Genomic DNA, 13,558 nt, shown 5'->3' with positions numbered 1-13,558 from the left:
AGGCCTTTGAGTGGCCCAGAGTAAGTGGGGAGTTACTTATTTGTATCTTCTCCGTATTGGTGGGCTACTTGCTCCAGGGTAAAACAGAGGGTCTTTGTTATGACTCTTGCATTCTTTCCTGAAATGATATCAAAAACTATCTGAAAAAAATTAAGAGGAATAATTAAAGTGTATCTAAACTCAATTTAGAATGCTCTCTGTCTATCTAAAGTTCTGATAAGCAACACTTTGAACATATAGTCCATTGCCTAGTTTAATTAGTTACGTTTCTGGGGTCTTCCTTTAAAACTTTGTCTCCCAAATCATTCCTGGTAATGTTTAACTCTTACATTTTTGTGTAATTATTTGACAGAATATGTGGATTTTATACTTTTAGGACAGTTTTAGAAGACGACAGCAAGAAAAGAGAAAGAGAATGAAGGTGAGTTTTAATTAATTTCATCAGATTGGCAATAACATACATTTACAATTTGGGAGGAAGATAGCTTTTTATTCCTTATCCAGTAGTTTGTTAGGGACATAATGTCTACCCAGCTGCCTCTTACCTGGAGAAAGAATGCTGGTGTCACTTTTAAAGAAGTCCTTTCTAAGCTCTAGAGTCTGAAGGGATACACTTGATGGGCCAGAGGGGCCGGGTAGCACTTAGCTATTTGAATTTTTTACGGTAATTGGGTATTGTTTTTGTAATAAAAATAGTTAGCTGTTTGTATCTTCTTGAAAGTTACTACACTCTGTCTATATCCTTGTCAGGTTACTCTTCCTAGAACACAACACTCGAAACTTTGTTGTTTCTCTGCTCAGAAATTACCAGTGACTCCTTAGTTCCCGCAGAATCCAGTTCTGTCTTAGTCTGGCGTGCAGAGCATACTATGATCTGGTCAAGTTCTCACCCTGCTTTTCCCCAGTTGTCTTCTAAATATCCCAAGTCCCTCCTGACTCAGAGCATTGCCTTTGTTTGGTCCCTCTCAATGGGTTTCTGACTTCACGGCTCCCTCCCATCTTACGTTTTCCACGAGGCCTCCCTATTGCTTCCGCTTGTAATCCAGGTTGAGCAGTCCTTCCCTTTAACTCGAGTGCTTCTCGCTTGTGATATTTGTTTGCTTAGTTAATTGCATAACACTTTATAGTCACTTAACTTCTTAAGTTTTTGTTTTTCTTGTCTTCCTTACTGGATTTTAAACAAATGGAGTTTGGGGACTACCTTTTATTATGTTTTATTAGAATCGAGCAATTTCAGGAACCTATAAGGGAGAAAAGTAGAGTTATTTATTGTTGCAGGTGGGTTCAAAACCACTTAGATAGGGAAGGGCATGTTTGATGTCTACTTTATGTATTACTATTTTCTTTCAGTCAGTGTCTATTTAAAAAATATCTTTTATCAGTCAGCCATGACTGTCACCTACTGTAGCTATAATCATAGCTCTAACTAATTGGAAACAAAGAGTTAAATTCCATCAAGGTGAAGGATAAATAGAAGTTGTATTTCCTAAGTATAAATCAAACTCTTGGCTTATTTTTTTACCTTAATAGTTATCTTTATTTGCCTAAAATTGTGTCTTGAATGCGTTTTGAAATTGTAAGTGAACATAAGGGAATAACCTAATGAGATTTGAATAGCTTCTATGTATCAGAAAAGTGTATTGTATGTACTTTTATAGCAGAGTTATTAAATATTACAGACTATTGTTTACAGGATAAGTTACCATCAAATCAAACTGTGGACAACCCTGTAATGTTAATGGAAATCCATTTCGTCTTTAAAGAGCTTACAGCAGGGACTCTTTTCCATTGCCTTCATTTCTTCCTGTCATCTAACTGTGTTGTGATTTAATTTTAATTTCTACATTCATTTCCATTTATGTTAGAGAGATCAACCAGCTTTCACTCCTGGTGGAATATTAACCCCTCATGCCTTGGGTTCAAGAAATTCACCAGGTTCTCAAGTAGCCAGTAATCCGAGACAAGCAGCCTATGAAATGAGGATGCAGAATAATTCTGTAAGTAACTTATTTTTATGTAGCATTGAAGAGTGGTGACTTTCAGATGCCTCTTACAGTTGTGTGTGAATTTTATCACTTAGCCTGGAGTTGTTTTGTTTTATAGTTTTTCTCAATTTCTTTTGCCTTGAGATATTTTTAACTCTGTTAAATCCTTATTAATATGAAAATATCTAAATGATGTGAAAGAAAAGAACATACATGTAAATGTGGATAGCTAAGTGGCTGCAGTGTTTCTCTAATGCAGTCGGGCCACAGTGCTTCCTGCTTCCCCAAAGGTACTGGGTGGTGATGGTGCTAGAAGCATGACAGGACATCCAAATGTCTCATAGCTAGAGCAAGAGGGTGGTTTTGCTGCCGTATTTCCCCTTTCCTCCCAGGGATCAGTTATGGGCATTTTGCAGAATAGTATTCCTCAGTTTGTCAAATACAGGTACTCCTCACTGCCTAAACTCTCACTCTCCAACTCAGACGTGGAATATATCTGAATACATATTTTAAGGTAGCTCTCATTATCCACATTTTTTTTAGAGCTCTTTTTTTGTTGCTGGGAAAGATTTGCCCTGAGCTAACATCTGTTGCCAGTCTTCCTCTTTTTTAACCCCTCCTCAAAGCCCTAGTACCTAGTTGTATATTCTTGTTATAAGTCCTTCTAGTTCTATGTGAGCCGCCACCTCAGCATGGCTACTGTCAGACAAGTGGTGTGGTTCTGCGTCCAGGAACTGCACCTGGGCTGCCAAAGTGGAGCGCGCCAGACTTTTTTGTGAGGGAGATCAGCCCTGAGCTAACATCCGTGCTAATCCTCCTCTTTTTGCTGAGGAAGACCGGCTCTGAGCTAACATCTATTGCCAATCCTCCTCCTCTTCTTTTTTTCCCCCAAAGCCCTGGTAGATAGTTGTATGTCATAGTTGCACATCCTTCTAGTGGCTATATGTGGGACGCGGCCTCAGCACCCTGGACAAGCGGTGCGTCAGTGCACGCCTGGGATCCGAACCCGGGCCGCTAGTAGTGGAGCGCACGCACTTAACCGCTAAGCCATGGGGCCAGCCCTGAGCGCGCCGACCTTTAACCACTAGGCCATCAGGGCTGGCTCGGTTGCTCCCTATTTATAAACTCAGGAACTGAATGGATTTGCCTCATGGTATTCCTCCTTATTTGAACGTTGTAATCCAGACTGCAGAAGCAAATCGTCTCAGCCAGCAAGGCTATGCTCTATTCAGTAGCTTCCTGTAATGGCAGCAGACCGTGAGCTCAGAGCACCCGGCAGGGCAGCAGCAGGGGTAAGGGAACAGACCGTGAACTAATGTACACAGACAAAAGGTAATCAAAGCTGTTGCTTGTTTCAGGCTAGTAGGCACGAGAGAAAGAGAGAGTGTGGTAGAGGGAGGAAAGATGTTATATAAGGTACAGTATCCTATGTAAACTTTTGCTATGATATATCCAAGGGTATTACGTAAGTTGGGATATTTAAATTTCATTATTCTAATAGTTATCCTATTGATGCTCAAATCCTTTATCACAAGGCAACCCTATATGTGAAATTTTTGCCATATCATGAGACTGGTTGAATTTATATTCCCATAAATTCACACTTAGAAGTTTTAGGACCTTAGATTAGGAATTTGGAAAGAGATTTTGCATCTTCTGAGAGAAGCGGCTGGGGTTTCTGTTGTGTTTTTGTTCTGTTTTTGCTTTCTTGTCTTATTCCTCACACCATTAACAGAGTGGGCTATGGAGAGTCAGTGAAAGGTTTTGCAGTGAGATGCTTGTGTAGAATGGAAAAAGCTGATGTCCATCATTTAAGATTATAGTGACTACCGTCCTCACAGAATGAACTGAGAGTGACTAGTATTGCTAAGACCACATTGATGATAAAATGCTTTTTTCTTAATCTCAGGGAGGCAGGTAGGTTTAAACTTTGCCAGCTATGATTGCTTTGAGAAAGATTCCAATATTCAGGCTCCACAGGATTAGACTATATTGATTAATAATGTCTGCCATGGGAATAGGAATGGGGAGATTGGTGATTAGGTTGCTTATTTGATCCTGTCTTAATTCTCCTTGACACAGTTATTTCTACTGGAATCTTTGCATAGAGGAGTTTTCATCTAGAATGTGTTGAATTTAAGGAAATCATGAAGCCAAATGACCAGTTTATTTAAAGGAAGGCTTTACAGTTATGGATTTTTGCTGTGTTATTTTTTCTGAGCTGTTTGGGTGTGCTGGGCTCCAGTGCTTGACTGGTATCTACTGATGGTCAACATGGTTAGTGTTTTATTAGATAGCTTCTGTTTCCTCATAAATATGTTTTTAAATTGTGCATTCTGAAGTGTAGTTTCATTATATTTGCGACCATTCTCAGTTTAATAAACTTTGATTGCAAAAACAGCTTTTTAAAAAGAAATTTGAATGAATTGGTATGACTCTGGTATGTTTAGGAAAGAATATTTCTGAATACTTTTGTTAGTAGAGATAGAGCAGAAAAGAGCAGCAGATCTTTAGCATTAAAGAGCAAACAACTTCTTTTCTTCTTTTCTTCCCTTGAAGGTATATTATTTTTGTTGTCTAAAGATAATTTATATCTTGTTTGTGAATTTGGGAAAGATTGCTTTGTTTACAACTTCTCTGTACTTAGATGATTGACAGGAATATCACTCTCCTAATTTAATCCAAATGGATTAGTGTTGTTTAAAAACTAATAGGGATGACTTCCTGAATGGTTAACCACCATGCACCAGGCAGGCAGCTTTGATGGTTTACATATATTGTTTCATTTACTCCTTGCTATAACCTGTAAAGAGATAGAACATTATCGTCCCTGTTTGAAGTTGAGGCTGACAGAGGTTAAATAAATTGCCCAAGGCCATACAGCTGGTAAAGATTGGACTTGGTATTTCAGACTCAGATGTGTCTGACTGAAAATACCCATCTCATTTTCCAAGTACAACAGTGCCTTCCTGGATTTATTTTTATTCTTTGTGGTTTGTTTTTTTTTTGTTGTTTTTTTTTGGTGAGGAAGATTGGCCCTAAGCTATCATCTGTTGCCAATCTTCCTCTTTTTGCTTGAGGAAGATTTGCCCTAAGCTAACATTTGTGCCCGTCTTCCTCTATTTTGTATATAGGTGGCTGCCAACGAATGTTTTAGGTCTGTGCCTGGGAACTGAACCCGGGCCGCTGAAGCAGAGGGCCCCAAACTTAACCACTAGGCCACAGGGCTGGCCCCTGTTTTCTTTTTTCTTTTCTTTTCTTTTTTTTGATAGTATTAGCCATACAGTATCATGAATAAAATTGATATTATACATCTATTAAAGGAAAGTGTTGTGAGCTCTATGTGAAATATAGTTTTGCTTTGTTGTAACTTTTCTTGGCCTTTGGTGTGAACTACCTTCATGCTGAGGTTTTAGTTACAGTATCATTAAAATAGGCTCCTGAGTTCTCGATTTAAAAATAATTTACTTGAAATATCTAATATACTGTGAATAACAGAAGAAAAACTTTACCATGAAAACATTTTCTGCCACTTAGGTTTTTGGTCATTTAACATTAAAGTTGCAGAACATATTAATTTGTGTGTGTGTGTGTGTGTGTGTGTGTGTGAGAAAGATTGGCTCTGAGCTAACGTCTGTTGTCAATCTTTGTCTTTTTGCTGAGGAAGTTTGGCCCTAAGCTAACATCCGTGCCCATCCTCCTCTATTTTGTATGTAGGATGCCACCACAGCATGACTTGCTGAGTGATGTGGAGGTGTGCGCCCGGGATCTGAACCTGTGAACCCCGGGCCGCTGAAGCGGAGTGTGTGAACTTAACCACTATGCCACCAAGCTGCCCCTAATTTTTTAGTTAAATATTAAAATACTTTAGGGTGCTACTATGTTCATTGAGTTAGGTACAAAGGGAAGATAATGGTAAATTTAAAGTGGTATCCAAGTCTTTGAAATAATAATAAAAGCTGCATTTTTCTAAGATGACTAATAGATTTTATTTGTACAATGAATTTTAAAACAACATGTATAAAATAGTTTAACAGATATCTGGCGGAGTCTCATTAAACTGTTGCTTTCTAGAATGGTTGTACTAGGTTGAACCACTTACATCTAACTTTATTCTCACCAGCATTGAGTATTTTATGTATTAATTTATATACATATATATATATTTTTCCCCTTACAGCTTTGTTAGTTAATTGGTGGAAAGTGATCACAAATTCATAACACGAGGGAACCACCAAAGAGAAAAAATGTTCAAGTCCTATAATTAAAAAAAAAAAAATCTATGAAATTAAGTTTTTCTTATTTCTTCTGAAGCAGTTTTTACCCTAATGTTCAAATTCTTTTGAGTTTAAGCGTAGGAGGCTTGGTACTATATTATTCTTTTTTGGAGAGGTGGAGTAGGCCAAGATCAGTCTTTATACTTTCTAAATATATTTACCATATCTATTTAATAGCTTTAAAAAAATGTATTACTGTGAAGCATGGTGGTAACAGTAGTTGGATGTAACTTCTTATGTGAAATGAATAATTAAATCCTTCCTCTGTAATGTCATAATTGTCTACAGAGTCCTTCAGTATCTCCTAATACGAGTTTCACTTCTGATGGCCCGTCTCTGATAGGAGGAATTAAGCGAAAAGCAGAAGACAGTGACAGTGAACCTGAACCAGAGGATAACGTCAGGTGAAGCTATTTTTTGGTAGCACTTTGTTAGCAAATTGCTGAAATAGATGCCGTCTAATGAATGCTATTTAGCTTAGAGCAGCAGTGCCTTCAGATGCTTGCCTGTGATCTTTTTATCCACCAGTAATTAATGTGGAGAGTTAGGGTAGTCAGTAAATTCCAGTGAGATGTGTAAGCTATAGCTGTTAAACCTAAGTATCTAGATTAGTATGCATGCTGGTTTTCGTCCTCCAAGCCACTTTTCCCTCTGAGACGAGGCACTAGATTGGCTAGACATGAGGTGTTCAGCTCTATGTGATCTGAATGTTACTGTTATGTGATTAAATTTTCAAGCTGCTTAACCCAGAAAGTTCAGTTACATTTGGTTACTTGATATAGTTTGTTTTAATCATCTCAATTGAAAAGTTTCTTCTTTAAAATGAAATATGCAAAAGGCTTTCGGTTAAGAGAGAAATGTATTTTTAAAAACCACGAACTTGCATATGCACAACTATATTTCATGACAGAGAAGTTTCCCATTAGCTATATACTTAAAATTTATAGTCTGAAAATTGGAGTCTTTAATTTATACAGAAGTTTGAGATCATTATATAATAAGATTAACAGCTTCTTGTGTGATTAAATCTGAATTTGAACCCTGGGCTCAAGTGCAAAGGGCCAACAACCTCAATAATTGTAACTCATTTAGAATTTTGCAAAATGATTTATTTCAAAGTTAAACAGTAGTGGTTCACAGCTCATGCTTCTTTTATAGGATGTGGATGATGTGTTTGTATTTATGATTAGAAACTTCAGAAGTGTGATGTCTGGTTCTGTATTTTCCCAACATCTTTTGATGTCAGATTCAGAGATCTGTGGTGACTTGTGATTGAGCATTTACCTGATCTGAGTTTTTATCCTCTGCTTCTGCAACTCTTGGAGTATATTTTTTTGTTTTACCGTGTAGCCATCATGATCAATATCAGCTTAATAGTTAACTTGATTTTTTTAGTACTTTATTGTTTAATTTTGGTGCTGAAGATAATCAAAGTAGAATTGCTTCTATCAAGAAATGCTTGGAGTTCTTAGCATTTATTTCATTAATAGTTTCTGTAAAATAGTGATATTCAACATTATGGATAGAAGATATTTCTCCTAATTGATGTTCTGTAAATCTTTTGCGTGGGGGCAAAGTTAAAATTGGTATGGTGTAGGGGCCGGCACGGTGGCACAGCAGTTAAGTGTATGCACTCCGCTTCGGCGGCCTGGGGTTCGCAGATTCAACCTCTTGTCAACCCATGCTGTGGCGGCATCCCCTATAAAGTAAAGGAAGATGGGCATGGATGTTAGCCTAGGGCCAATCTTCCACAGCAAAAAGGGGGAGGATTGGCATTGGATGTTAGCTCAGGGCTGATCGTCCTCAAAAAAAAAAGTAAATAAAAAAAATTGATATGGTGTATTCTGAAACATGACTGCAATTAATTAGTAAGATCTGGCACATGGTAGAAAAGAGCCCTTAATGGAGAATCATCCTGATGTTCTTGATCGTTCTTGATTTTTTTTTAGTATTCTTTGGCATCTTTAAATCTTTCAGAGATTGAGAAATGAGTACTTAAAAAAATAAAAAATACTTTGAGTGAAAATGTGGTTTTTCACATTGTATTTTCAGTGATTAATGAAAATTTAGTGAATTGATGACCTCCTTCTAAGTTTTACCAGAACGTGTGTGTGTGTGTGTGTCCGTGTCCTTCACTTATGCCAACAACGTTTTGCTGAATGAGGGAGAAGGCCCAAGGATAGGGAGAGTAGGTATATACATAATTTCTGCCTGGCTTCTAGATTATTCTTTTTCAAAAAAGTAATTTAGTTGACTTTCTTTGTGTAATTTAGATATACTTTAACAAACTGAGGAACTTGAACTATATAAAATATCTTCAGTATTTGCCTCTTAAAATGTAGTTTTAGAATTGTTCTACAATCAAAAAAACATGTAAAACAGTATGAAAATCTGAGCAAACAAGTGTTGTGTATCTACTTTAATAAATGATTATTCTCTTTTTTTTTTACTGTAGTTTTGTAATGATCTTTCTAGAATCAGTGTTTGAGTTTTTAACGTTTAACTATCTTTAAGTTGATAATAAATCCTGTGAAAGTGGACTTTTTAGAAATAATTAAATGAAGCTATGTTAATATTACTGTTTAACTCATTTACATTTTACCTGGATATTAAGTATAAATTGATTTGGATGATAAATTGGTAGCTAGTTACTGAAAGTGTATTAATTCAACATGAACTGGCTTTGCCTGATTTTTAGGCTTTGGGAAGCTGGTTGGAAGCAGCGGTACTACAAGAACAAATTTGACGTTGATGCAGCTGATGACAAATTCCGTCTTAAAGTTGTACAGTCTTACGTTGAAGGGCTCTGCTGGGTTCTTCGATATTATTACCAGGTACAAAATGAATATTTTCCTCTAAATCTCTAGTTAATCACTTTAAGAAAATAGTTATTTCTATAATAGTGTGTTGTTGAGCTATATTGTGAAATTGAACCCAGACTCATATTTTCAAGCTTCCTGTAAAGAAGTTCATTACTTTAAATAAGATTTGTTTGTAAAGCCTTTGAAGCTCCTTAGGTGTTAATATATAAACGAAGCTAATTTTTGTTATGCTAAAGAATTTCAGCATTAAATAGTGTGGTTGAGAGTACTTGGTCTTTAAAATTAGTAAAGTTTATTGTTTTGTTTAATTGGAATAAAAAATAACAGAGTAACTAATACACAGTCGCTAAATGACTAAACAAAGGACAAAAGCCTGGAAAATAACTGGTAAGAATTTGAAAGGAATTTGAAGGATCCCATTTCCTCCATATAGTGTAGTGATGTTACATGAAGTGCATTCTCATTGGAGTAATCTGTATCTGACTTAAAGCTTTTGATAAATGAGATGTCAGATTGGTGAGAGATTAGGCGGACATATAGGGGATTGTAGCACTGATAATACCTGGTTTCGTGCTTGGGGAGTGAAGCAAATTTGATGTGACTTGGGAATAGGTGAAGTTTTTTGGAAAGTAGAAAGTAATTTAATACACTAAGTATCAATTGTAAAATATTCTCATTTCGTGTTTTACTCCGACCCTCAACATTTTTCTCCCCAAAGCTCCCAGTACCTAGTTGTATATCCTAGTTGTAAATCCTTCTGGTTCTTCTGTGTGGGACGCCGCCTCAGCATGGCTTGATGAGCGATGAGTAGGTCCGAGCCCAGGATTCAAACCGGCGAACCCTGGGCCGCTGAAGTGGAACGTGTGAACTTGACTGCTGTGCCACTGGGCTGGCTCTGACCCTCAGGATTTTAATTCACTAGGCGCAGAGTCAAAACTCATTTCAGGAAGGCTTCTCTTTTCTTTGAGTATAACTTACTGTTTTTTCTTTTTGCTTGGTTTACTTAAATATTTTTAAAGTAAAGAGAAAGTTGTCACATGAAAATATAATAGGGAATTGTAAAATGAAACTTTGGGCTCTTTTACGCTCAGTCACTCTTCTAGTGATGTCCCTTACCCACCTGTACACTCAGTGAGTGTCAGCTGCAGTTGTTCTTCATTTTATGTGATGATAGCAGCTCTCGAGTTGGAAAGAAATGTCACCAAACACATTTTAAGGATAAAAATCTTCACCAAATTGTGTTTGTTAATATAAAGTTTGGTATTAACTACTGATTATTAAAGATGCTTTGCAGTATTTTTTAAATCAAGGAGCCGTTGATACGAAGTAAAAGTTTAGATTCAATCCAAACATCTTTTAGGACTCATGGAAAAAACTTAATATATGGAATGTATACCAAAAGTCATATGTTTTATCAGTAGAATATTATAGGTTGATAGTTTAATTTTTTTGTCTTTACCGTGTCCATCATTAACATAGATTTGTTTTTGTTGTTGTTGTTTGTTTGTTTTTACTGATTTTAGGGCTGTGCTTCCTGGAAGTGGTATTATCCATTTCATTATGCACCATTTGCTTCAGACTTGGAAGGTATTGCAGACATGCCTTCTGATTTTGAGAAGGGTACTAAACCGGTAAGCTTGAGTATTTAGAGCCATAACATTTGTAGAATTTTGGCTTAGATAAAAATTGTGTCTTATCTGAAAATTTTTTTCTTTCTTGCAGTTTAAACCACTGGAACAACTTATGGGAGTTTTTCCAGCTGCAAGTGGTAACTTCCTACCTCCATCATGGCGGAAGCTCATGAGTGATCCTGTGAGTGTCTTAGTTTTTGAGTGTGTTGATAACTGGATTTTTGTCGTACATTTTGCTAGCACTAGTCACAATTGCTTTTGCATCTTATAGTTACAATAGTGAAGTCCAGAAACAAAGTAAAAGTATTTGGATTCTTCTGTATATTTTTTACTACTTTTTTTTTTCCTGCTTTCCTTGGCCATCAGTACCCTACCCAGTAAATAAAATTGATATGTGTTTGGGAGAAATTCTTCTAACAGTCATTTTGTTCTCAGCATACCTGTAAGTCATTATTTTTATTGGTTCCAGCCATGTGTGGTGGGTACCAGAGCATGAAGGCTGGTTTACCTGCAGTCACCGCTGAGTGTGTTTTGTGTCCTAGCTAGAAAGAGTGACACCCAGCTGAGAAGTAGGAATTATTAGAGTTAATAAACTCTTCAGTGTCTTGGGCCCACAGTCGTCAGTTCTAAAATTCTTTTATAATAAGGCCTTTTTATTTTCATCTTTTAAAATAAAATTGTTAATTTTGTTTTTGCTAGGCCCGGGATTAGTGACCTGATATCTTAATAACATTTTTTAAAAGGAATGAAACTTCATTTTCTTATCAGGCCTGATAACTTGAATGAAAGTTGTATCAAATTCTTTGTAACAGAAATATGTGACTTTTGTTTTGAATCTTTGCTTTTCTCCCTGATACAGGATTCTAGCATAATTGACTTCTACCCTGAAGATTTTGCTATTGATTTAAATGGGAAGAAATATACCTGGCAAGGTAAAATTTAGACATTATTCCTTTTTTTTTTTTTTTTCCTAAGGTAAAATTTTATTTATTTATTTATTTATTTTTTTATTGATGTTTTAATTCTTTCTAACATTGTGAAATTTTGGGTTGTACATTTTTGTTTGTCCATCACCATATATATGACTCCCTTCACCCCTTGTGCCCACCCCCCACCCCCCACCTCCCACCTCCCACCCCCACTGCCCCTGGTAACCACAGTCCAGTTTTCTCTGTCCATGTGTTGGTTTATATTCCACATCTGAGTGAGATCATACAGTATTTGTCTTTCTCTTTCTGGCTTATTTCACTTAACATAATATGCTGCAGGCCCATCCATGTTGTTGCAAATGGGGCTATTTTGTCTTTTTTTATGGCTGAGTAGTATTCCATTGTATATATATACCACATTTTCTTAATCCAGTCGTCAGTTGAGGGACACTTAGGTTGCTTCCACTTCTTGGCTATGGTGAATAATGCTGCAATGAACATAGGGGTGCATAAGCCTCTTTGGATTGTTGATTTCAGATGCGTTGGATAGATTCCCAGTAGTGGGATGGCTGGATCATAGGGCATCTCTATTTTTAATTCTTTGAGGAATCTCCATACCGTTTTCCAAAGAGGCTGCACCAATTTGCATTCCCACCAGCTGTGTACGAGGGTTCCTGTTTCTCCACATCCTCTCCAACATTTGTTGTTTTTTGTCTTGGTGATTATAGCCATTCTAATAGGCATGAGGTGATATCTTAGTGTTGTTTTGATTTGCATTTCCCTGATGATTAGTGATGTTGAGCATCTTTTCATGTGCCTATTGGCCATCTGTATATCTTCCTTGGAGAAGTGTCTGTTCATTTCCTCTGCCCATTTTTTTGATCGGATTGTTTGTTTTTTTGTTGTTCAATTGTGTGAGTTCTTTATATATTATGGAGATCAACCCCTTGTCAGATGTATGTTTTGCAGATATTCTCTCCCAGCTGGTTGGTTGTCTGTTCATCTTGATTCTGGTTTCATTTGTCTTATAAAAGCTCTTTAATCTGATAAAGTCCCACTTGTTTATTTTTTCTTTAGTTTCCCTAGTCTGGGTAGGCATGTCATCCGAAAAGATTCCTTTAAAACCAATGTCAAATAGTGTGTTGCCTATATTTTCTTCTATGAGTTTTATAGTTTCAGGTCTCACCTTCAGGTCTTTGATCCATTTTGAGTTAATTTTTGTGAATGGCGATAGCACGTGGTCCACTTTCATTCTTTTGCATGTGGTTGTCCAGTTTTCCCAACACCATTTATTGAAGAGACTTTCCTTTCTCCATTGCATGTTCTTAGCACCTTTGTCGAAAATTAGCTGTCCGTATACGTGTGGTTTTATTTCTGGGCTTTCAATTCTGTTCCATTGATCTGTGTGTCTGTTTTTGTACCAGTACCATGCTGTTTTGATTACTATTGCTTTGTAGTATGTTTTGAAGTCAGGGATTGTGATGCCTCCTGCTTTGTTCTTTTTCTTTAGGATTTCTTTAGCTATTCGGGGTCTTTTGTTGCCCCATATAAATTTTAGTATTCTTTTTTCTATTTCTGTGAAGAATGTCATTGGGATTCTGATTGGGATTGCATTGAATCTGTAGATTACTTTAGGTAATATAGACATTTTAACTATGTTTATTCTTCCAATCCACATGCATGGGATATCTTTCCATTTCTTTATGTCATCATGGATTTCTTTCAATAATGTCTTGTAGTTCTCATTGTATAGATCCTTCACCTCCTTGGTAAGATTTATTCCTAGGTATTTTATTCTTTTTGATGCAATTGTAAATGGTATTATCTTTTTGAGCTCTCTTTCTGTTAGTTCATTATTAGCATATAGAAATGCAACTGATTTTTGTAGATTGATTTTGTACCCTGCAACTTTGC

The 13,558-nt window shown here is 36.6% G+C and overlaps 1 long non-coding RNA gene across 1 annotated transcript; it reads left to right on the top strand.

The window, feature by feature from the left end:
• The first annotated feature begins 386 nt into the window (after positions 1-386).
• LOC131402482 (uncharacterized) lies at positions 387-6,594 on the top strand. Its single transcript, XR_009218701.1, has 3 exons — positions 387-421; positions 1,866-1,997; positions 6,551-6,594. It is a non-coding gene; the product is annotated as an uncharacterized LOC131402482 (long non-coding RNA).
• Positions 6,595-13,558: the final 6,964 nt, after the last annotated feature.

Source organism: Diceros bicornis, unplaced genomic scaffold (genome assembly GCF_020826845.1).
Source record: "Diceros bicornis minor isolate mBicDic1 unplaced genomic scaffold, mDicBic1.mat.cur scaffold_111_ctg1, whole genome shotgun sequence".
Lineage (NCBI taxonomy): Eukaryota > Metazoa > Chordata > Mammalia > Perissodactyla > Rhinocerotidae > Diceros > Diceros bicornis.
The sequence above is the reverse complement of the archived record's forward strand: the minus strand, read 5'-3'. Positions and strand labels throughout refer to the sequence as shown.